Source organism: Anomalospiza imberbis, chromosome 2 (genome assembly GCF_031753505.1).
Source record: "Anomalospiza imberbis isolate Cuckoo-Finch-1a 21T00152 chromosome 2, ASM3175350v1, whole genome shotgun sequence".
In the NCBI taxonomy this organism is placed as follows: Eukaryota; Metazoa; Chordata; class Aves; order Passeriformes; family Viduidae; genus Anomalospiza; species Anomalospiza imberbis.
In genome coordinates, this window is record NC_089682.1 from 108666452 (window position 1) to 108684900 (window position 18449).

General features: G+C 40.4%; 1 long non-coding RNA gene across 2 annotated transcripts in view; it reads left to right on the forward strand.

Moving 5' to 3' along the window:
- The window catches only part of LOC137469616 (uncharacterized), a 30361-nt gene extending 16101 nt beyond the window's left edge, over positions 1-14260 (forward strand). Inside the window, exons 3-4 of one of the 2 annotated variants that reach the window (XR_010996614.1) lie at positions 11114-11225; positions 13464-14260. This is a non-coding gene — a long non-coding RNA (uncharacterized lncRNA). The remainder of the gene's footprint in view (positions 1-11113; positions 11226-13463) is intronic. The other variant, XR_010996613.1, reaches the window with a different exon arrangement.
- Positions 14261-18449: the final 4189 nt, after the last annotated feature.

Consider the following 18449-nt stretch of genomic DNA (forward strand, 5'->3'; position numbering starts at 1 on the left):
GAAAAGATAAGAAAGGTACCACAGCAATATAACCAAAGTTTCAGTTTGGCAGCTCTGGGGCTGGGTTAATAACCTGTCACAGCAGGTTTCCAAACCTCTCTAATCACAGTTTGTGAAGTAAGTTGAACTGTATGTCATGTGTGAAAGGAATACAAAGGACACGTAGCAAACATCTGGAAGAAGAGCTATAAGGAGGCAAAGCCAGACACCAAAGAAAGTATAAACATCAAGAGGTAGGGAGAGGCAAGCCTTGGTCAAGGAGTAAGTTTCAGATACACTGGGAGTAAATTCTCAACATACAGAGAGAAGGCTGAGGACATAAATATGCCAGGAAAAGCCAGTACCCAACAGAGAATTAGAATAGGAGAAGCAAAGAGCCCATCAAACAAGAGTGACAGAAAGAAATGCTAGCTTATTCTGAAAACACAGGAAACATTACCATCCCTGAGGCAGCAGTTCGCTGGGTTTCAGGATCCCATTCATGATACTTCCAGACAAAGCTCTTCCCCTGCTTAAGTCTGTTGCATTTCATGTGCCCCAAAATTCTGGATACCTGTATGGATGCTGTGGATATCAGCACCTCTGGGAAAGCAAGGGGACAAGAAATGCCAAGCTAGGTCAAACCTGCAATCCACCTATCCCCCTGTGCTACCTTTCTCTACTGTCAGCATGGGATGCTTCAAAAGGAGACTTGAGATGCGTGGAGCTGACAGCAGGTAATGTCTCCCTCACAATATTGCTGTGAAGGATGACATTATTGCCCTTCCCTTACCAGCAGTAAGAGATTCTAAAATGTCATTTCAATGAAATATAATGTGGCTCATGACATCTACATTTTAAATGCTGGCATGAATGTGTCTTCCAATGGGACAATAATCCTCAGTGACCTTTCAGGTGAATTACAATACTGACTAAGCAGTGTGGATAGGCATCACACTAAAATTTTGCTGTTTACTGATTAGCGTCTATGTATAGAGAAAAAGGAACATGAACGTATCTGTACTTATCTCACTTGGTATCTGCAGGAATTTAGAGTGGTGTCTCTGGCCTCCAGCCTGCAGACACCAAGATTGGGATGGTGTATTCTGAGTATCTCAGCACAGGGCTGGCCTGAAAAAAAAACAACAAAACAGATTTGCTTTTCTTTTTATCTCTTGCACTGGAGATACTGAAATCACTGGTATTTAACTGTAGAGAGTTGAGCACACTTTTGGAATGAGTGGAAGAATTTGAGTGGTCTGAGGCATGGTTGAGTGTTGATGTAGGTACTTTGCCCTCCCTTTCCCTTGTCTGCCTTTGGTAGTTTTCTTTTTAAAGAGCAGAGAAACCAAAAGAAATTAATGCAAAACTATGATGCTTAACTCTGAAGAGCTGAGCTGCCATCCTCTGAGTGAGATGAACAGCAGCCAGCTACAGATGTGAGCATATGAAAATGAATCCTGTAAACTCAAAGAACTAAATCTAAGAACTAGGAACTTAATAATTTACAAAGAGTGCTTGTGAATAATTAAAAGGTTGCAAGAGAGCCATTCCTTGGCCTGAAATCAGTTAGTCTGGTTGCCTTCTTGTACTTCTCAAGCTGGCAGCTCTTCCAGGGAGGGGATTTGGCCACTGTCTGTTCTTGTTCAGCCCCCAGTGAAGCACAAGCGTTGGGAGGAAATAAAAATTATAAACCAATGGGGCCAGCAGCTAAAAAATAGTAACCCCAAAAATAAAAAGGGAGGTACTTCTTGCTGGTCCAGGGAAGCATAAACCTCTTTTGAGGGAACAATCAGGGCAAGACAAGATTTCCCCACTCATTACATGGCCAAATATGGGGAAAATTTCAGAAAGCAAATATGTCACTTTGACCCCAATGAGATAATTTCCACGATAATACCAAGCTCTTTTCAAATATATGGGACACTACACACCATCACAGATTCATAAAATAAGAAATTAAGGTGGTGTCATCCTTTCTGTCCGCCTGGCTCTTGAGGCAGAGGGGTGCAATGGGCACTGCCTGTGCCATGATGGTCTGTCAACAGAAGTAGGTACTGGGATGCAAAAAGGCCAGCCCAAGAAGTTCAAGTCAGGCAAGGTTTTAAGCAGCCAAAGAATGGGGGAAAAAAATCAGGGAATCTTAACTCAGACTTTGTTACCAGAACAGCCTGTACTCCCATCTCTCTTTCCTCAGAACATCAGAGGTCACTTTTCTCAAAAAAAGGTCTGTCTTTTTTTTTTTGTCTTACAGTTACAGGAACACAGCAGTCATTGGACTCAACCCTCTTCCTTCCTTTCCTCCTCATCTCAGCAGTTAGAACATCACAAAATACAAGTTTTTGCTTTTCTCAGGAGGTATATCTACTTCTAAGTTAGCAGTGAAAAGAAATCCCAGCATGAGTAGAACAAGTGTTCTTTAGTATAAAATGTCATCTTTTGAATCAAAAGCAAACCCAAAGTTTAAACAGTTGTGTTTAGCACAGGAGCATGCTGTTAGGAAGTATCCACGTTGTGTTCTGACTTCACAAGTTACACTTTGCCTGGCATTCACAGTTTTGTGCAAGGCTGTCAAATCTACATGTATGAGGCTATTCCTGTTGCTTCTTTTCCCTGTAACTTATTTCTGGACATCATTGACAGCTTCAGTTGTTTTGCAAAAGGACATTCCAAAGGTCATTGCGCTTCTTTGAACATTGTGCTGGCTAGAGAAGTCCTCTTGAGAACCAGATGGTGTGACACTGTCCTTTACTGACACCGTAAAAATTAAACAGGAGAGATGAACAATAAATGTCCCAGTTTTGACAATAGCTTCACTGGTGCTTGCAGCCTCTTAGGGACCAAGATCAGTCAGCTACAATGTTCAAGTCAGACAGTAATCAGACTTAGCATCTCACAGAACCACTTGTTCCTTCCTAATGTCTCCTGGAACGGGAACCTGAAATATTTTCCAGTTGCTGTCCTGTCCTGAATATTTATGTGCTACTGCTGCCCATGTGTGAGCGCAAATAATCTCATGTAAAAATGTCTGCCCTAGTACGTAGATAAAAAGACATCTTTATTGCATATCTAAAAGCATAACATGTTTTTGGTATTGTTTGTTATTTAAATGCCACACAGGATCAATATTATTATGGGACAGATGAAAAATATGTGTAGAACTCGTTCATTAGCTGTTGACAGATAAAAATCAGAGTGGGTATACATGAAATAGCACCTTCAGATGTTGACTGCTTGATAAATATCAGGATTGTAATTGCATCTCCAGAAATCAGCTCTAAAAATAGAGTGAGACAAAAGAAAATGAGATGTGAATAAGAATTTGTAATAGTGTTTTGTATAATGTCTCCTTCATTAGCATCCATCTGGACAGAGCTGATTAAGTCTCTTAGCACACGTCACTAGGCAGGAGAGATGAAGATGAAAGGATATTCAACAGCAGACAGCCACAAAGTTATACCATCAGTACAATGAATGCATAAACACTGACAACCTGCAGGCAGGCTGCACTGCATTTCCCCCGCTTTACTTCTCTCTGGTGCTGTGACTTGTGATTCAAAAATGTGGCTTCAACCCGGACTTATCTTGCCCGCAATTCCCCTCACTGGGTAATGAATGCAGAGGGCAATGCACATCCTCGTCAAAGGCTCAAATCCAGGCAGAAGGGCCAAAGTTAATAGAGGCAATTCTGAAAGACTGGGGAAAAAAAATGCATTCTGTACAGACAACTAATTAGAAAAATTGGATAGAGTATTCAGGCTTCTGTGCCAAGCTGAAGAACAAAACAGCACAGGATAGATTTTCAGGTAACAGGCAATTCATTATCAAAGAAACGTATTTCACATTGAAAAGATTTACTGTCCATAATAATCTTTTTGGATTAATGGCTTTAATTAGCAGAAAAATAGCAGACTCAAGCATAAATCAATCTGCAAAGATCCCCGACTCTCTCTATTAATGAAGGTGTTTTTAACTTTAAAAAGAAATCAGGCATGGAATGAGGCTTTTTTTTTTCCTTTGCAAAATCTTTCCTTAAAATATCAAATTAAAAATCAAGACATTATAAATATAAACTCAAGCAGATCATGCATTCTGAGATATACAGGGTTCGTCAGAAGTCAGATAGAAAATATCTTTTTGTAGGAAGTATCAAGAGAATTACTATAAAACTACTTAGGTCAGAGGGAGTTTCTAAATTTCTAACATTACTTTCCAAAAGAGCTAAGTCTATGTGAACTCTCTGTGACTGAACTCAACCCAGTGTGAAGCCTGAAAGTCTCAAAAGTAATAAAGATCCCGAGTTTCCTCTAAAAGAATGCTTTAGCATAATTTCTCATCTCCCTGGGTAGCTAAGGCACCACCCAGGAGAGTTATCTGTTAAGACCTCTAAGAGAGGGAAAAGCTTTGTTTAGAGCTTGGAGTTTCTTGCAATCTAAAAGTGCACAAGAAGAGAAGCCCTGCCTGTGAGGAGGAATCTGTCTGTGCCTTGTGATGAGTATCTGCAAAGCTACAAAGGGAAAAGTAATTTTGAACACCAATGATAAGACTACCAAGTGCTTGGGAATGGCTGAGCAAGATGGGGGGATGGCACATGAGCCCTTTCTGTTCCCCTTTTGGGATGGAGAGCATGTTAGTGAGAATGGCTGATTTCCAGGGCTTCTGCTGCTGGCAGCTGAGCTGAGCCAGAAGGTTTTGGTGTCCTCTCTGCTTTGCCAACAACTGCTGTGAAGAGTTTTATTAGTCTGGACGGCGTAGCAGAGTTCATCTGCGAATACCTGATCCTGATTTGGGAGCTCCAGCATGGCTGACCCTGTGCCATTCTCCCCTATGCCATCCTTTTCTTAGCAGTCTTGACAGCTTTCCCCGTTGGAGAGAGGCTGGCTCATTCCCAGCTCTTCTCACTGAGGCTGTAGACTGTGCTAACCCACACTTTTTTCCTGAACATTTGTATCTTGATTTCCCATGGAAACAAGCCTGGAATGATCCCTTCCTCTGTCTGCGGCTCTGTCTCCTCACTCTTAATAACTCTTGAACTCAGTAGCTGTTTTCAGCCAGTTTTGACAGAGAGGCAGAGGTCTCAAAAGTAATTATGTTTTTACCAGTTTTATAAAAATGGGCATTTGGGTGGATGAGAAATGGGAGTATGATCATTTGCAAATTCACCCCTGGCTTTTGTATCATCCCTCTGGCATCTTGGCATCGCTGAATCTGTCAGTCCAAGGATTACTGCCAATGTATTTTGTGGGAAGACATTGGATGTATTTGTGGTGTTAGTGGAAAGTACTTGTGTAATTTGGCAAACACAGATAATATCAGAGGACACAAATAGCAAAAAATCAAGGCTTTGTCACATCAGATGCTCATAGAATTACTTATCCTGCATGAGTGAAAGACCACTTTGCAGCCAACATTAGAAAATATGTATCTGTTCATCAGTTCATCACTAGTCTTGGAAGCTGTTAATCAAATTGCAGGCCAAGTGAAAGGTTTCATAGCAGAAGTATCACAGAATCACAGAGTGAGTCAAGTTGGAGGGGACCCATAAGGATCATTGAGTCCAACTTCTGGCCCTGTACAGGACATCCCCAAGAGTCATCCCATAATACCATGTGTCCAAGGGCATTTTCCAAATGCATCTTGAGCCAGTTCCAGTACCCAAACACCTTCTGGGTGAAGAATAATTTTCTAATATCCAACCTAAACCTCCCCTGACACAACTTCAGGCCATTCCCTTGGGTCCTGTCGCTGGTCACTACAGAGATCAGTGTCTGCCCCTTCTCTTCCCCTCACAAGAAAGTTGCAATGAGGTCTCCCCTCAGTCTCCTCCAGGCTGAACAGACCAAGTGACCTCAGCTGCTCCTCATGTGGCTTCCCCTGAAGGCTCTTTACAATCTTCGTTGCCCTCCTCTGGACACTGTCTAATAGTTTAATGTCTTTCTGGTATTGTGGCACCCAAAACTGCACACAATATTCAAGGTGAGGCCAATCCAGTGCAGAACAGAGCAGGACAATCCCCTCCCTTGCCCGGCTGGTGCTGCTGAGCCTGGTGCCCCCAGGACATGCTTGGCCCTCCTGGCTGCCAGTGCACTGCTGGCTCATGTTCAACTTGCCATCATCCAGGATCCCAATATCCCTAAAATAATCTGATCTGTGCGGAAATACAAGGCAGGCCAAAATTCAGAGAGCAAAAATAAGGGGCTTCTGCATGGTTAATAGTTGATTTAAAACCAAGGGGGAATGGTATATCCTGAACTAGGAAGTGTCACTATTCCATTACTCCTACATCTGCTGTATATAATAAGGATTGATGATCTAATAATGTATTTTGCAGATAGGTTGCTTATGACACCATCCATCAGAAGAATGAAACCCTTTAGACAGCATCACTGTAAATATCTCCCAAGCAGCACCATTCTGCTGATACTTACTAGAAAATTTGATTGTGTTCAGGATGGGGACCAGACATGTCTGTGAGCAATGAGTGTTCTGAAGCTATCTTTTACTACATAGAGACCCAGAATTTCTTAGAGAGAGTTACATAAAGAAGCAGCCCGTCTATTATCCCCACAGTGAAGCATAGAAGTAAAATCATGCTACGATGTAATGAGCAATTTATGATTACAGATCAAAAGAAAGATCTCTTGTAGCTGAACTACAAACCTGCTTAAATGGTGATTATGAGCTTGCAAGTTGGTTTTGCCTACTCTTCTTGTTGAAAATTGCCTGCTATGGAATACAAATATCCTTCTAGCTTTCCCCATTTCCATGAAAATCTCCAAAGCTCTGAAAACAGAAATGTTGGGAAAGAAATGCTTTATATCATTATGAATTTGCTGACATAAATATGTACTAATCAGAGTGATAAATTTCTGTCTGATCCAAGCAGCAAAATAAAATAAAAAGGACGTATTTGTGCCAGCATATATCAAAACCCCTTGAGCTGTGCTCCTCTGTCAGACTTCATAAATACTGGATCTGTCATTCCAATTCCACTGCAGTACTGCAGACAAGACTGTAGGAATGTATTTATTTGATATGATTATGATATAAACTTCATGTCTGATCCTCCTCTCCCTCATAAAGTGGAATATTAGATTAGACGTTACCATGTGTGCATTGTAATCAGCTGTCTTTTCACTGACTTCTTTTTGATGAATGAGAGAACAATTTTACTCATTTTACTCAAGCCACAAAAAAGCTAATTACATTATTTTCTGAACAAGTGATGTCATTAAATTTGATAGAATTGGCTCCAAATAAAATACAGAACTTGGAAAAAACAATTATTTCTATTATTAGCAACAAGGCACATTCACTCCGCCATAACTGTGAAGGCACTTGAAATAATCTGTCTTCTTGTCAGTATTGTGGAAGGCAAAGACAAAGTGAAAAGCCCCAAATTACTGCACTTGAGATGGGTGTACTGCATCTCTACCAGCACTGCAACCTGTATGTCAGCCACTTGACTTAAGGTAGTTTGGGAGGGAGATCCTCAGAGGAAAGAAAGACAGACAGTTAAAAGGTTTCTCCCCACATTCACCTCCTTTTATCTCTTCTCTGGTGTCTGTTTTTATCTAATCCCTCTCTTGGTAGTAGGGCAGCATGCTAATGAGCAACTACCTGGTGCAGCTGGGGCTGTAATTGGAGAATAATTAATGCTGGTGTCAAAACCCTGTTCTGTGGCTTATCAAACAGTGTGGGGCTATGCATGAGTACATAATAGCTCATCTGTATGGGAGGATCAAGAAAAGAAACTAAAGATACTTTTATTTCCCAAGCTCTGTAATGAAACAGTAAACACCTGACAAATTGATGTTGCTCCAGTTCAGCTTTTTGTCCCTTTCAAAAACTTACTATTAAGCTCAGCTTCTTACAATTACTTCTTTATGTGGGTTTCTATAGAGTAGAACTTTGTATTTGCAGTGGGGCTGCAAATCAGTTCAGCATTTCTTCTGCTCTCACACCAGAATTTTTTTCAATGTATCCTTCTAGAGAAAGGCAGCGACAATATACTGAACAGTCAAATATATTTAAATTGGCTTCCAGATTAATGCAAGCAAATGTCAAGGTCACAGCTTGCTGGTGTTTACAGCTTCATCTTCAGGTGTTGAACTATGCATTTTATATATTTATTATGTGTTCTTGGGACAGCTTTTAATTTACTACCAGCAATGCAAATGGTGTTTTCTCAAATATGCAGACAATATGTGTCCTCTTGAACAGCAAACTGAAGTTAGAGGAACAATAAGAAAATAGTTTTGTGTGTCTAAGAAGAGACATCCACTTTGTTGAATGTGAAAATTGTGGAGAACAAACATGATTTATTCTACAGTTTTCCTGTATGGAGTATCCTCTCTAAAGCTATGGTATATATCCTACACTATCAAACTACTTTACAAGGTTGCTTTGCTGTCACCAAGAAATTTTCTTAAGAAACATATCACAGAATAAAATCTGAATAATACAAATGCTTGTTCTCTTTACTAGTTTAAACAAATATTTGGCTTTATGTATTCCAAATGATTTTTTTTTAGGAAATTGTCCTGGATTCTTTCTCTAGAAATGGGGGTTCTGCCTTTAAACAGAAACCGTATTTTTAATTTCAATCAACTGAACATTTAAAAATATGCTTTTTTTCAGAAAAATTACTTTTGATTTGCTGCAAATACCTAGAAAGTGGTTACTTGAAATTATGGACTTGTAAACCCCTTTTTAGCATTTTATATAATGGCATTTATGAGCTCAACTAAAATATCTGTGGTGGAAACAAAGCCCCTGCACTAAGCTGCATTTGTACCATGAAGAACATCCAGTGTCAAAATGCACAATCTGGACAATGTCACAGCTAGAACAACACATTCTTCCTATAGGGAACCTATTTGCATAAATGAAAATTACACGTGTCCTGGTACAGTACCATTATTTTATATTATATAAATATAACTCACTCAAACAGGTTTAAGGGCAAGCATGTATGATAGCCTCCCACTATTTAATTCCAATAAACAAGCAAGTACTCAATTACCACACACTTACTGGCTATAATTTGAAACTAATTAATAAGGAAAAAGAAATTCTGAAAGATGAATAAAACATGTCACACAGCACACATAATCTAGAATTAGTGAAAAATTTTGATTAATAACTCAGTGGCCACAACTATGGTGCACCTTGATTTGGTCAGTGACATGGTGGGTGTTTAGGGACATATCTGGGTAGTCTAATCAACCATCAGCAAAGGCTTGGATGTATTTAAAAGTCACCCTGCTGACTGGGTGTAGAAAAGAAGAAGAAAAATTGAAACTAGAGTGGTAATTGTCAGAATGTAGGTTCTCTGCCGGGGGGAAGGAAAAGAAGTGGGATTTTGAACATGTAGCACACACACTAGAGCAGGGCTATACTGCTTGGTGTTCTCAGCTTGTCTTCCAGGGTTCAAACAGAGGAAGAGTTTTTATGAGGATAAAAAGAAATCAATACACGAGAATTAACTGCAACAATTGTGTTTTCTTTCCTGTGTGAGCAAAATGGCCAATGTAGTGCCTTACAGTCAAAACTTAGTTTAAATGAAAGCTTTAAGAAGAATTCAAAGCAGGTTACCAGAGGGTAGGAAGGGTTTGCTCATTTTTAGGAATGCCATGTGGAGGCAGAGCTCTTGTGCGACCTCTACATTGGGAAGGGAGAGCTAATGAGTGATGCTGATTTGGTGATTTAGAGGAAATAATTATGGACAGAAAGAGACAGATCTCTGTAGCAGTGGCAGGGCTTGCTGGCATGTCCAGCAGTGCTGGTGCTGCAGTGCTACTCCTCAGGCCATGGCCAGCAGGTTCCTGAAGCTGCCTCCCCTCTGCTAGATGTTTGCAGGAGCTGCTTTTCCTCTGACCTGATCTTGGCCTTAGCTCCTGGCTCAGCCAGTGACCAGAGCCTGGGATCTCCCCATGTTTTGCTATTTCAGAGGTGCCATGTCAGAGTCTCTTCTACTGCCCATCGCGCTTAGCAGCCTCCCTGCAAGAGACCTATACAAATTCCTTGTGGTGGTGTTGTTCAAATGCTTTTTGGGAGAGATAAAGCAAAATGGTGCATCACACCCTCCAGAGGAGGATGACAAAAGGGTGGGTGCAGAGGTGAGTGTTGGTTTCATCTACCCAAAGCACTGTACTTCAGGCCCTTGTGAAAATCCGTTCATGGTGGGTCACTCAGGTGAGGTATCTTTTCTTCCCATATGTGATGCTCTAATCCTTTACCAGAAAGGCAGAAAGATTTGAGTTAGGTACCAACTAATATCAGATTCCTGGCCACTGAGGCGCAATTTCTCCAGCCAAACCAGAAAAGTAGCAGGACTCTCCTACTCAGTCAGAAGAGAGGGAGAGAGATAGCGGTCCCTCACTTTCTTTTATTTCAAACCCTGCCAGGTGGAAGGAGACAAAAAAAGAGCAAAACCCAAGTATTTCCTTTCTCCCCTGCCCTTAGTGCTAAACTAAATAGAAAAATAAATTCTTGATAACTAAGCAGAACTCCAAAATGGCTCTGGCAAGTCATTATAGTATGTAGATTTGTTTTCTTTATACACAAAACTAGAATCAAAATCCCATATAAGCTTCTTTTGGCAGTATCTGAAATTACATGCCTGATCTTTTTATGCAGCAATCCCTCACTGAAAATGTTTCTGCAATTTAAATGCAGTGTGAAGCATTTACTGTTCATACCCTATGCAAAGGTCTGGGGAAGAAAACAGGAATTTATCTTATTGGAGTCATTAATGTGACTGTCTTTAGCTAAGCAGCATACTACTGTGTTCCTGGTTAAACTGGGGCCTCAAACTGTATTTTTTTATGGTCACATATAAACTGGCCCATAATAGCGTATCAATAAACCCCAATTACACTCAGGAAAATACTAAAAGCAAAGCTCAAGTGTAGCTCAATAAAGTCTACAGGCAAATTAGAGCTGTGTGGAATAGTGACATCCATCTGGTATTTTTCAGTGACTTCTAGTCAATTAGTACATTTCATCATATGTAATCCTCTTTTATCTTCTATTCCTGCTGCTACAGTAATTCTCACTCTGCTACATCTGTGGCTTTACTGTGAATTTTTATCACCTATGGGTAAGTGGACCCTTTTTTTTTTTTCACTAGCAGTTGTGCTGTACATGCTTGGGGAAGAAAAAAAAGAGCAATCAAAATCCAACCCAAGAAAAAGAAAGATTTAATTGCAAGAGAAGTGAAACACAAACTTAAAGACTGCAAGGTAAGAACATAAAATAAATAAATTCAGATATGGTAGATAATATTGAGCACGGCAAAGGTAACTTTCCACTCAGAACATGAATTGTTGAAAACATGGTATAGGTTGAAGTGTCTGGAGTGACATGTATTTTTAACAAGCTTTATGATTTGATCATATCTGTGACAACCTGTTAAAAAAGAGCATTCTAAAATAAATAATAATTGTATTTTTCTTAGAGAAGGAAGCTTTGACTGTCATGTTCTCATGACAAACACTAAATCCAGAAATATATTATTTGTATATGTTGAAAAATAGAAGGTTAAACGTGCAGCAGAAGAGTTGATTTTACAGCTCTAGTTCTCTGTGCTAGTCTATTAACATGTTAAATCCTACAAAGGATTCTAGTGATTTCTGTGCAGATGTAGAGTCATTTCACAGCTCTGTGCAAGAGACAGGCATCACACAAACCTTTATATCAGGAGGGACTGTTCTCTTGGGGCTTCAGACAGAGAAACCAGGCTTGGTGTAAATGATAAGTTTGTCTGGGGGAATATTGACTGAGGTATGGAGCCATCTTCACAGTTGCCCTAAAATCAGGGGACATTTCTAGATAAGTAATCAGCTGAAAGAGTGAAAGTGAGAATAGAGCCACAGAGGAAAAGTATAGGAAAACTAGTGAGGAATGCATGGTATGGATCCATGCCCTGGCTCTTCTGCATTCTTGCAAGCACTCATTTTCATGATGTTTTCAGAGGATTGACACCCCTTCCCCAGAGAGGCAAGTGAAAATGCCATCCTGTGGCATGGGCTTTTTCTAGGAAGGTGGCTTTCTCTCCCAAGTACAAATTCCCAATGGAGCACAGCTGCTTGTACATTTTTTGTTTGGAAGTTATTTGGCTGAAGATGAGATAAAAACAAACTAGACCTGAGCTTGCTGAGCCAAGTGAAACAGAGACTGATTGCTGCTTTCAAGTACCTCAGGGAAACAGGATTCTGTAAAGCAGAAGACAAGGCAGAGAGAAGAACTAAGAAATAATAGCAGGTTAATACTATATATAATTTTCAAATTACTAGGATTTTAAACAGAGGAAGAATGAAGATCTGGAGCTGCTTCCCCAGGTCTGGAGCCGCTTCCCTGTAGGAATAGAAGCTGCAAGAGGCCTGAGTAAATTCAAGATAGAGCACAAGCAGCTGAAGAAAGAAATAAAGTGACATGATTGAAAGATGCAACAGGAAATAGGATTTGTTTGTGTAAGAAATTCTTTTCAGACCTATAAAAATGCCTTTTTAACTTTAGAAGCAAGAAAAACTGAATGAAATATTTAACATTGTCAATTTCTCAATTTTGAATGAAAATACCACGTATAATGTTAGCGCAAATTACAAATGAGAAATGGTTTAAATGCATATATTGCTCCTATTTTAAGTTCCCAGATTCAGGTTCAGGAAAACTTCTCCCCTCCAAATGCCAGCCAAATGTGGCAGAGGGATGCTGCTGCCCCAAGGATGATGGTGCAGCAGTATTTTGGTGTATTCAGAACTATTAAAGCCCTAGAAATATGGCTCCTCTTACCCCTTAGAAATCGCTCTGAAGAGTCAAATCTATGCCTCTGTTGTGGTTTGCTTGGGGCTGGAACCAAATGTCACCCATTTGTCATGAATCAGGTGCTAGAGCCAGGAGATGGCAGAGCTCCCCAGACCTCCTCGCTGCCTGGATGCACTCATTCAAATGTCACTCAGCTCCCACAGTAAGCAAATAAGCAGCTGCCATGAGAGAACTGATAGACACTTTAAGTCCTGGTTATAAAACTTGTTATGTATTATTTACTCAGCACTGACAGCTTGCTCTGCACTGTGCACACAAAGCAGTGTGCTCTCTGCCTGTGGGAGCTTTTGATCTCAGGGTTTAAAAATCCATAGGTTCAGGAGACAGTCTGAATCTGGATTACTGCACCATCATCCTGGCCTGCTGCTGTCTGGACTGCATATTTCCTCTCCAATGCACAGCTGTTGATTTCCTCTCTGTGGAAACCAAGATGCACCAAGGGAGCTTGACCTTTCTGTAGTTGGGACACTGCTGAGGTATGTATCCAACTACCAGGAAATGGTTCAGATTTTTAATCTATGCATAGTCTTAAGGAGTTTTATATCAAATGAAAGCAGAATACCTGGAATAACTGAATCAGTTATTCACAATTTGCATATAATTTTTTACCCACATGTTTCAGTGCTCCTGTGTATTTTTTTTTTCCTCAACAGGTCTAGTTACCCCAGAAGAGAATTACAGTGATGTGCACATTAAATGCCTGTCTCAGAGATTGCTCAAATACCTCCACAACATGGTATTATGAATTTTGAAAATATCCAAATTCAGTGTCTCCAAGTGACATCAAAACGAGCTGTCACAGAGACCAGGAAATGCCTAAAGTTAGCTGACAGGATGTGCCAAGAGCTGGGATATCTGAATCCCATAATTCTTCAAAACTGTGGTTGCTACTTTTTTTCCTCTTGTCTGGCACCTTGTTTCATAAAGTGCATTTGATCAGTGCTTAACCTGGACTAAGATCAAAGGCATTCCTCAGCTGGGGCAATGTCAGACGTACAACCCAGCTGGCTAAACAAGGATCTCAGCACTGTGGGAGAAGCTCTCTTCAGTAGTCCTTGACTGCATTGCAAAGCAGCCTTGGTAATTTCTAAAGACTGACATGATTCAGCACACAGGGTCTGAAGGACGGTGGCCATTCTGTGTACAGAGGGCAACGGATAAAAGAAGTGGAAAAGGAAGAAGGAAAGACATTGAAATAACTGATGGAGCACAGGGACAGGAGGGAAAGAAAAAAGAAAGAAAATGAAAGGAGCTGCAAACAATTTAATTAGTGTGCTGACTCTGAAGAGCCCTTTTGAAAATGAATAAAATCAGTGAGCATTTATATTTTAGCCCTTTTTCTGTGTGTGTGTTTTGGGCACGATGAAGGTTACTGGGTCAGCAGGAATGGGATTCAGCTCAACGATAAAGAAACTCAAATCCAGGTGTCTGTATGTGTCTCTACTTGTGAGCTTTGAGTACAAGATCCTGCTACAGCCAGTGGAGGTCTAGGGGAATGATAGTTGCCTATGTGTAGGTGATAGATTAGTGCATTCTGAGATGCCATAGAGTATCCCAGATAATTCTCTGCAGGTACCAGGTGTATCACACAATTTATTACACATTGAAAATTTGCTCAGTGACAAACAAGATATCTCAAAATCATTCTAGATCCCTAAGTGTGAGCAGCTAAATCATACACCTGATTGACAGAATCTGAGAGATCCAAAGAGGTGTTTTTCTAACCCTTGCAAATGATGCTCAGGGGCTGTCTGGACATGACTGTCCCAGCTGAAGAGGAACTCAATCCATTGCATCAACCTAAGCGTCACCAGTACCCTGGGAGATGTCTCCTGAGATAACTGGTGGTGCTCAGCAGTCTGTCCTGTGCCTCTTCCTGTGCTGGTTGCTCTCCAGGTTCTGGGTACAGAACAATTTTCAGGTCTTTCTGCTTTCTGAATTGTCAAGAAATAGTTTCAATAATTAAGCTGAAACACTTTGCTATACAACACAATTAATCTTTATGAAGCTGTAGTTAGAAGACCTACAGGTGTCCAATAGCTGCTGCTGATTGATGTAATTCTCTTTATTTTGACCACCCTTGAACTTAATTATAAAACCAAAGATTTTTCAAAATGCTGCAGTCACACAGCTCATTGTCCCAGGTTTAAGTGATGAAATGGTCCCTGGCCTTTACTCTCGGAGTTGGCTTCCCAACCAGTGTCAGGTCAGATGAGATTAACAGGGTTATAAAGCAATACAAAATGTGGTGCTCTGATTTCACAGTTTTTGCTTTAGTATTTTAGGCCAAAACATTTTAGGGTTCAGAGCTACAGAACAAGAAAATTCAGCTGCCTTTTCTCTGGGGAGCAGAGTTGGTTGTGGTTTCAGCTGAAGATGACATGTATGTTTTTAGTCAAGAGGGGACTAAAGAAAACAAACAAATACATGCCTTGAGTCCTCTACTGAAATCAAACCTTTGGAAACATAATTGTAAAAAGTGTGGGGTGATCTAAAACAGGCTATGAAGGAAAGCTAATGTCAGGAGATGGGATCAAAGGCATCTAAGCTGCAGAGGCATCTATGCCACCTTTTTCAGCACTAGACAAACTACAGCAGACAGGCTATGCTGACTTTAGCTTTTGTTTTGCAAAACCTTTTGATGCAGATTTTGCAAAACCAAGTCAGAACAGTATGAATCTAGGTTTGCATCTATTCAGGATGTCAATGTCAGGGTCAGGAAGGGAAAGGGATGCTTGAAAAGAAAAAGCTAATGTATTCTTGGTTGATTTCTGCTCTAAACCTCAAGCATGTTATTAACCTTTGTAATGCTCCTGCCTGATTGTCAGACTATTGAGGAAGCCAGGCACCTTGTTTTCCTCAGTTTTGTATTTAATAAGGTTGTGTACATCTGTTAGAAGTCTCGATTCAGTCAAACTTGAACATATGGCAAAGTAAAGTCAATGAGACTATTTGCAAGCTTACAGTTAAGTGTGTGGATGGGAACTTTGCTGAGTCAGGGCCATATTGACTCGCAAGCCAAACTGGCACATAGATTGATATTCAGCTGTTGGAGGCAAAAATAATTGCCTGCTTATTCCTATTTTTTTTTCCTTTTAATACATCTCTTTTATAGGAAATATGCAAAACTATAAGCATGAACACACACACACACATACGCAAAAGAGAAAGCAAATTCAAGAATTCCAAGAGAGGAATAAAACCTAGGGAATTTTATTTGAAACTACTGAACTGCCATTTGTTCTCAGCTTCCTCTGACAGTTAACTTTCCATATCATGCCTTCCAGAGTGTGCCAGTGAATAAGTCCATGTCTTATAAAATTTATATAATGAGAGTTTTTTTAAAGCTTGCACAATGTGTGCAAACGGAATCAGTGGGGTGTGGCTGACCTGACATGAACCAGCAGTCACTTGTTTGTTGTTTTCATTACCCATACTGGAATTAGGCACTCATACTGAAGATGCAAATATTTATTCTCGAAGACATATAGAGACATGAAAAAAGTGGACAAAAACAAAGTGAGAGAAGCAAAGAATAAACAGTTGGTCAACTTTGAAGTGAACATGTCAGGATGAAAATGTCAGCTCAGCTAAATTAAAGAAAACAGGAATGAGAGAAAGTGATGGCAAAGAAGGGAGTTGAGCCTGGGAGCAGTATTTCTGTCAGAGGAGTGAGTGCTACAGGACATCAAAGTAGAGTTTGAAGTATGGACCTGAATTTGTGACGAGAGGGGGTACTAACTGTATAGCTCTGTATAAGTCTGTCCAAGAATGTAGTGCTAAGGGACAGCTGTGGAAGGAAGGTTGTGTGCTCCTTCCCAGTGCAGAGTCACCTGTGGAGGCCAGGTATTTGGTCAGTCTAAGGAATTTGCTGCCCAGCACTTTGTGTATCTAGTCCTAATACCTGTTTCCAAGCCTGTAACCATATTTCAGAAGGGTTGTGTGCACCCCATGAATGGAGAAGGAAGAGTTTTGCACTTTGGGCAATGGAGACTTTGAAGAGGTCCAAAAGCGTAGTGGTAGACCTGTTCAAGAATTGGGAAAACCTTTGGTGAGAGTGTCTGACTCTGGACAACAAAAAACTGGTGATTCAAAATGGCAAAGCCCACTTCTCACACCTCTCTATTGAACACCATGATGTTTGGGTTTTGGATGACATTACACTGCTGAGCCACTCTGTACTTCGGGTCTGACAGTGCCATGCCATGCTACTGATGTTCCTCTTGACAGAAAAACATGTACATGGCAGAAGCACAGCACTGGAACCCTGCTGGAGAAAGGGCTGTATTCCTCCTGTTCTGGTTCCTGTTACCACATTCATCTCCTCAGCTCTTGGCTGGACTGGGAAACCTCACCCACTGAGGACACAAGGGAAAACTAGCTGTCATACCCAAGTGGTATTACAGCAGCAAGTTGCAGTTGACACATTTTATTTTCTGTCTTTTACACGTGTGTGTATTGGAGCATGGAATAAGACAGGAAAATTAGTCTCAAAATCTTCTATCAACAAGCAGTTATATTTTAAGTTTTTATGGCCAGTCTCATCGGTTAACAAACTGAACATGAGCTCCCACTGTGATGTGCTAGCTGAGAGTGTAGAGGTAGCCAAGGAGGTGTAAACAGCAGGATGTCATGCAGGAGTGGAGGGAGTGTGTATTTGTCCCCTGCCCTCCCATGCAACAGAAGCAGAATGTTTTGCAGAATACTGTGCCACATGCTAGTACCAGCCTTAAAAAAAAAAAAAAGAGAAGATGAAAACTGGAGAGATTTTATAAAAGATAATTTTAGGAATCTAAAGGGATTTTAGGAACAAACATCTGCGATTACAAGCATGGAAAATTTACTCTGGTATAAGGGTCTGGTGGAAGCAGCCCCTTTATCCTGAAAAAGAAGATTTGAAGCTGAGCTGAGAGCAGCCTTTGAACACCCCTAGAGAGGATGGGAGTATCTGACACCAGTGAATTGCTAGCCCTGTGGAAGAAGCAAGAGCCTGTGTATGTGCTTGGATTGCCAGCCAAAGCTTGACATTTTGAGGGGGATTCACAGTTTTAAGTAACAAAGGTAATTAATTGTTGGAATGATCTACCAAGGGATGTATCTTTAATTCGAAAGTGATTTGGCTTCAAAAATATACTGTTTAACTCAGATAGGAATTAGCCTGCTGTTTTGTAGGAATGTGACCCATATAATCAGAGCAGCTTTGATGACCTTAAAAACTATTGAACTATTATATTTTAAAATCAACCCAGGTTATCTTTCCTCAAATATTTTAGTTGCTAATGTAATCACATCACCATCTTAGGGGAATAATTCATAATTATGGAGCAGAGTCTCCTCTCAAGGGGTAAAAGGTAGAGGCAGCACTTTCTTTCCATTGTTTAAATTAGTCAGAGCTTGGGTAGAGGAGAATGCATCAGAAATAGCAGCTGTATTCAGTGAGGTCAATCTAAAAGGAGCCATAGCATAGCAGCCGTTTTAGGGAAACAAAAAATTAAATTTGGGGGAGGTTAGTAATGCTTTTTTCAAAGGAAGGACAGCAAATAAACTTATTGCCCTGGTAAAAATGCACAATGCATGTTCTGACTTAAAAAAAAAAAATGAAGACAACAACACAAAACAAGTCAAGTCAAAACAAACCA